Raw genomic sequence first — 7455 nt, forward strand, 5'->3', positions numbered from 1 at the left:
CCCATGTTGAGAACAGCTGGTACAGAACACAGATGAGACCTAGGAAGGAAGTTACAAAAGATGTAGGGGCTGCCGAAACATAGCTTTTGAAAATCCCTACATTAAAGTTCCTGCATTTGGATCAGAGGAGAGGTCTTCAGTTTCCTAATCTGTAAAACAGGCATAATATCTCCTGCTGAGTATTGCTGTGAGGGTTAAGTATGGTAATCGGTTAAAATAATAGGTTTAAAAAAGCACTGTGATAGAAGGGAATAATACTCTGAGGATCTGGTTCTCCTCTCCTTCCTGGGCATACATAGGACTACATTTCTCAGCACCCTTTGCAGCCAGGAGGGGGTCATGTGACTAGTTCTAGCCAATGGAATGTGAGTAGATGTGCCGTGTGCCACTTCCAGGCCAAGGCATTCACAGGTATGTGAGCATGTGTGAATTCTCCACACTGTCTCTCACCCTACCACAGAGACTCTGGAGGCCACATGTTAGGATAGCAACATCACAGAGTGGTGGCATCTCTATCAGCCTGGGTTCCTGAGTGACTCTAGAGCAAAGCCACCTGCTAACCTACATCAGATATGTAACATCAGAGAGAAATAAAACTTTGTTGTATTAAGTCCCTGAGATTCCAGGGATATTTTTTACTGCAGCATAACCTAGACTCTACCTGACTAATGCAAGTCCCTAACACAGGGCCTGGACAACTTATGCTTTTTGCTCGTCCCCTCCCTTCATGTCTCAGATAGGCATAAGCCACGTGCCAACATAGAAACGGCAGGTATAGTACAGAAAGAAAAGTCCTTTGTCCTAGGACAGAGGCTTCTGAAATTCTCAAGGGCTGTACATTCTGAAGTTCTAGGTTAAACAAGAAGAAAGTGTTCTTGGCCGATAACCAATAGCAGATCATTTTAACAAAACATCCTGAGAGGGTTCTAATGGAGGTGATTGTCAAAATTGTCCAGTCACAAATACTTCCTAACTTCTCTTGTAGAGATTTGAGGGGACTCTTTGATTAGCTAGTCCACTGCCACCTGAAGGTGCTGTCCCAAGAACTACATAGGATCAGAGGCTTTGGGTCCTAGATAGTCAGAGCTGAATGTTTGCTTAGAGATTACTCCTACGCGTGGCAAATAGGGTTTGTGATGGTTAAATTTCATGTGTTCTCTTGGCTAGGCTGTGCTGCCCAGTTGTTTGATCAAACCCTAGTCTGGATGTTGCTGTGAAGGTATCTTGTAGATTATCTTGTGAAGGTATCTTGTGATTAACATGACAATCAGTTATCTTTAAGTAAAAGAGATTACCCTCAATAATGAGGTAATTGTGAGTGGGCCTCATTCACTTGGTTGAAGGTTTTAAGGGCCAAAAACTGAAGTTTCTCAGAAAGGAAGTAATTCTGCCTCAAGATTGTAATATGCAGCCCTGCCTGAGTTTCCAGCCTGCCGGCCTGCCCTATACATCTCACACTTGCCAGCACACACGATTGCACAGTTGCATTTTTCAAGTCAGTTCCTTAAAATAAATCTCTGTATATACATATACTTATGTCTATATCTCATCTCCATCAATATCTATATTTATATATTTGATTGGTTCTGTCTCTCCAGAAAACTCTGATACGGAACTCATCTCTCATGCTAATCTGATTAGTAGTGACTGCTAAAAAGCTATGTGAAGAAGGATTCTGAGACCATGTCTAGGTTCAGTGAGTAAGAATAAAGTGAATGCAAGCTCCTTCGGAGCAGAGAACATCTCAGTCTTGTAAATTATCTTATCTCCATTGCCTAGGATACCATCTACTGCATAGGCGGTACCCTATGATGATAAGTACATTTGTTGAATGAATGAATGATCTTTTAGCAATGTTTGCTGTGGGCACAGCAATGGGAGAGCCAGCCATCGCTGACTCATTTCACAGAGGAGGAGATGAGGCCCCAACAGGACTCTGCTCAAGGTCACACAGCTAATTAAGAGGTGACGACATATTCAAGTATTCAAACATACATCTTCTGACTTTCTTGCCCCAAACTCTTCATTGTCTTTCTGATGAGGAATTTGAAGAGGAACAGAAAGATATCAGGAGAGGAGAATCATCTGTTGGAAAATGAGTCTCTGACTCTTATTTGCCAAGAATATCTTTCAAGACGGACTTCTGGGGCTCCTGGCGGAGACAGAATTTACTCCTTCTGCCTCTGAGCACTAAACTCTCTTCAGCCCAGAAGGCCTTCCCGGGCTGCGTCCTGCAGATCAGTCTTGTGCCCTGATCTGCTGCAGGTCCGTCCTAGGCGGACATTGCCAAGTGACAGTGAGGGGCTCCGCACCGAGGGTCACAACGCCTGCATCCCCACCCGCCTGGACTTCCTGCTTTGACCAAGCCTGGGGGCTGGGTCAAGGGCACCCAGCAGGCCTCTCTGGGCATGTTGCCTTTGTGGGGACTTTCTGGGTTGCAGTAATGGGGAAGGGACAGGAAATTGTCAGGGGAGCTCGATGGTGCCCAGGACATACCTCGGGGCCTGGCATATAGTGGGGCTCCAGTGGAGGTTTGTCTAATGAATGAAGGCGTGTCCAAGGCAGATGGAGATGGGCATCGAAGGCGGGCAGAGATACCCAGTGGCTGTCTGGAGCTGGCAAGGTTTCCCTTTTCCTGACAAGGCCTGGCTCATCAGGGTCTCTGTGTTTATTGCATACCTCACCTGGCCAGCCTAAGCAGCCTGGCTGTTTTTATTTCCAGGGGACAGGGCAGGCTTCCTTACCAGTGGATCGTTCCATGTCCCACTCTCTCTGTCCCTGCTACACTGTGGGCCTGTGGAATGGCTGTAGTCCAGGGCCTGCCTGGGTTCGAATCCTGGCTCTGGGGCTGCTTGGCGAGCATCCTAAGCTTTCATATCTGCATCTCTAGAAGGAAGATAAGAATAATAACACTTGCTTTAGGAGGTGGTTTAAGGATTCAGTGAGTTAATATACGTAAAGCCCTGCAAAGAGGGCCCGGTATATTAACATCTGCTACCATTATGGTGGGGAGGTGACTAAGGTGATGCCCACAGATAACTCCATGTTCACCACCACCGTCTATGGCTTCCATGCGACCACGTGGTGAGGTAAGCAGACCAGGTATTAGCACCCATTTTTCATAGAACATTGAAGTTCAGAGAGGTTAAGTGACATGCTCCAGGTGAGCCAGATGATAAGGCATGACAATTGGCCTCCAAATCCACTCCTTCTTCTATCCAGAAGGAGGGAATGTTCCCATTGGCTGTGAAGAAGGGTGGATAGAGGTGTGACTAGGACCTCCCACTCCTCTCAGGAACGCTAGGAATTCTGCTCTCAATCAGGGTTCTGAGAAGTTCTTCCAGGTAAATGAGAAGTGGACGACTGTAGACCTTTTCAGGGTCTGTTATCTGGGGTTGCTGTACCCCTGTGGGGGCGGTGGGGGGCGGCCTGGACCCCAACAGGTCCTGGCTCTTTGCATTGGCCAATTGCAAAGCCTGAAGCTGCTCCTTAAAGCTGTTGGATGTATCCTGGGCTTGTGTCCCCAGTGTGTGCACAGGGCAGGCAAACTCATTTCAGTATTAGCTGAAGTCGAAGAGGATTAAAGAATGAAATCTATGGTGGGGGAAAAAATAAGTTCATTGAATGCACTTCAGAGCCAAACAGAAACGACCTCCAGATCCTCCAATGGCTTTTGGATTATCTTTGCCTGGGTTCCCATCTGCTGGTGTGGAGTATCTATGTGAACGGTGTGCGTGGTTCTGGAAGGACTGGGGTGTGGGACTGTGATGCCAGGCTTGGGTTCCCTGCCAGGGCAGGGCCCAGCCGTGTGGGGAAGGGTCAGCCCCTGTTGGCAGCAGGAATGTGTCTGACACGTTTGAGTGGTGGGAGGGAAATCAGGGTCCTTTGATGAAACTCCAGGTGTGGCAGAGAGGGGACTGATTGGGAGGGAGGAGGCATCTGTTCTGAAAGGCAGGCTGGGGAGAAGAGAAAGCGCTAATCAGGCCATGAATGCTAAACTCCAGGCTGGTGTTCACCAGGGGGGCAGGAATGCTAAACTCCAGGCTGGTGTTCACCAGGGGGGCAGGGTGGGGAGAGGAGGACAGGAGAGGGAAAGGAAGCTGTTCTCAGAGAATAAGAAAACCCTGGCCACCACTGTGGGAATCTACTGGTGGCACAAAGACTAATTTCTTCTCTTTTTTGCAAGTGTCTATTAATTTATGATAATGTGGCAGGCAATGTGTTAGGCACTGAAGATACAGGAGTAAACAAGAGAGACTGTCATCTCTGCTCTCAAGGATGAGAAGAGAAAATTGCTACTTTTTTTTTTTTTACATCTTTATTGGAGTATAATTGCTCTACAATGGTATGCCAGTTTCTGCTTTATAACAAAGTGAACCAGCCATACACACACATGTTCCCATATCTCTTCCCTCTTGCATCTCCCTCCCTCCCACCCTCCCTATCCCACCCCTCTAGGTGGTCACAAAGCACCGAGCTGATCTCCCTGTGCTATGCGGCTGCTTCCCACTAGCTAGCTATTTTACATTTGGTAGTGTATGTATGTCCATGCCACTCTCTCGCTTTGTCACAGCTTACCCTTCCCCCTCCCCATATCCTCAAGTCCATTCTCTAGTAGGTCTGTGTCTTTATTCCTGTCTTACCCCTAGGTTCTTCATGACATTTTTTTCCCTTAAATTCCAGATATACGTGTTAGCATATGGTATTTGTCTTTCTCTTTCTGACTTACTTCACTCTGTATGACAGACTCTAGGTCCATCCACCTCATTACAAATAACTCAATTTCATTTCTTTTTATGGCTGAGTAATATTCCATTGTATATATATATGTGCCACATCTTCTTTAACTATTCATCCGATGATGGACACTTAGGTTGTTTCCATCTCCAGGCTATTGTAAATAGAGCTGCAATGAACATTTTGGTACATGACTCTTTTTGAATTATGGTTTTCTCAGGGTATATGCCCAGTAGTGGGATTGCTAGGTCATATGGTAGTTCTATTTGTAGTTTTTTAAGTAACCTCCATACTGTTCTCCATAGTGGCTGTACCAATTCACATTCCCACCAGCAGTGCAAGAGTGTTCCCTTTTCTCCACACCCTCTCCAGCATTTATTGTTTCTAGATTTTTTGATGATGGCCATTCTGACCGGTGTGAGATGATATCTCATTGTAGTTTTGATTTGCATTTCTCTAATGATTAATGATGCTGAGCATCCTTTCATGTGTTTGTTGGCAGTCTGTATATCTTCTTTGGAGAAATGTCTAGTTAGGTCTTCTGCCCATTTTTGGATTGGGTTGTTTGTTTTTTTGTTATTGAGCTGCTTATAAATTTTGGAGATTAACCCTTTGTCAGTTGCTTCATTTGCAAATATTTTCTCCCTTTCAGAGGGTTGTCTTTTGGTCTTGTTTATGGTTTCCTTTGCTGTGCAATCCCTATCAAACGACCACTGGCATTTTTCACAGAACTAGAACAAAAATTTTCACAATTTCTATGGAAACACAAAAGACCCCGAATAGCCAAAGCAATCTTGAGAACGAAAAACGGAGCTGGAGGAATCAGGCTCCCTGACTTCAGACTATACTACAAAGCTACAGTAATCAAGACAGTATGGTACTGGCACAAAAACAGAAAGATAGGTCAATGGAACAGGATAGAAAGCCCAGAGATAAGCCCATGCACATATGGTCACCTTCTCTTTGATAAAGGAGGCAGAAATGTACAGTGGAGAAAGGACAGCCTCTTCAATAAGTGGTGCTGGGAAAACTGGACAGGTACATGTAAAAGTATGAGATTAGATCACTCTCTAACACCATACACAAAAATAAGCTCAAAATGGATTAAAGACCTAAATGTAAGGCCAGAAACTATCAAACTCTTAGAGGAAAACATAGACAGAACACTCTATGACATAAATCACAGCAAGATCCTTTTTGACCCACCTCCTAGAGAAATGGGAATAAAAACAAAAATAAACAAATGGGACCTAATGAAACTTCAAAGCTTTTGCACAGAAAATAGCTACTTTTGTGTTACAAATGATGGGTTCTTATCCTAAACAGGACGCATGAGGGCACAGTTCAGGGCAAGTAACTCTGACCTGGCAGAGATAGTCAGAGAGGGAGGAAGTAATGTTTAAACTCAGACCTGAAGGATAATATGGATAGTAAAAATCATAACACAAGCTCCATGAGCACTTACTATGTGTTCTAAACACTCTACATACATTTTCTCATTTAATTTCCACAACAATTCCATTGTTCCTTTTGCTTCTCAGATGAGAAAACAAAAGCAGAGGGAGGTAACTTGCCAAGGTCATGAACTAAGAAGTGAGGGATGCTGAAGGAGAGGTGAAGGTTGGGGAGAGGGCAGTAGATCAGGGATATGGTCCTTCAAGATGAGGGAACAGCTTGTGCAAAATTGTGGAGGCGAAAAGGAACAGGGCTGGAGCAGAAAGAGTGAGGAGGAGTGTGGTGAGTAGAGAAGCTGAAGAAGATTTCGACTGTTCCTACCTTGAAGGGATGACAGTCTGGGGGACACAGGGGGTGGGATGGAGGGAGGTAAGTCCCAGAGATGAATCCCGCCTAGGGAGGACTGCAGCTTAGGAACATGGAGATGAGACATTCCTAGGCCTGGGCTGACTGTAAATGCTCCTGAGTCTGGGGACCTAGCCCAGACCTCCTGGGATGGGGAGGACTTAGAGCTCCTGGGAGGATGAGGGAGGACCCCACTCGTTCAAGCAGAAGCATGCTGGGGGATCCTGAGTCAGGGGTCCCAGTGCTGTTGTATCACTAGAGGGGTCCTGCCTCTTCTCTGTGTTCTGGAGAGTGAAAAACAATGATCACACCCCTATCCTGGAATCTAAGCAGTCTGGGAGAGCTTAGAGCTTGGTTACTAAGAACCTTGGGGTCAGAGAGGTCTGGGTTTAAGGCCAGATTTCCCCATACATGAGTTTATGATCTTAGGCACATAACCTAACCTCTCTGGGCAGATGCTCCCTCATGTGAAACATGGGGATGTTAAGGCTGTAGTAGAACTTGTGTGGCTGCCTTCCCAACCTCATTCACCATTTCTCCTTCCTAAGGACACTCCTGTTTTGTTCAAGCATTCACCTCTCCCTGCTGAAGCCCATTTCAATAGGGGAAGCAGACCCCATCCCCAGAGCTAGGCATGGGTGATCCTCATTAGAGCCATCAGACACAGCCATGGTTTCCAGTGATTGGTTAGGAGTCCAGGCTTAGGCCAATCACCATGTGACAGTGGCCCAGGCAGACTGCCGGAAACATCTCATTTTGGGGACATTGGATTGATTCTCTTTCTCTTTCTTCTACTGGGTGGGAATAGGTAAGCCTCTTGTTCCTGTTGCCATGGGCAGCCATCGCATGCCAATGAGAGAAGCCAGTCTGAGGATAAATCCCACACTTGGGGAAGAGCTGGGCTGACGCAACCACAGA

The sequence above is a fragment of the Lagenorhynchus albirostris genome, chromosome 2 (assembly GCF_949774975.1).
Source record: "Lagenorhynchus albirostris chromosome 2, mLagAlb1.1, whole genome shotgun sequence".
NCBI lineage: Eukaryota > Metazoa > Chordata > Mammalia > Artiodactyla > Delphinidae > Lagenorhynchus > Lagenorhynchus albirostris.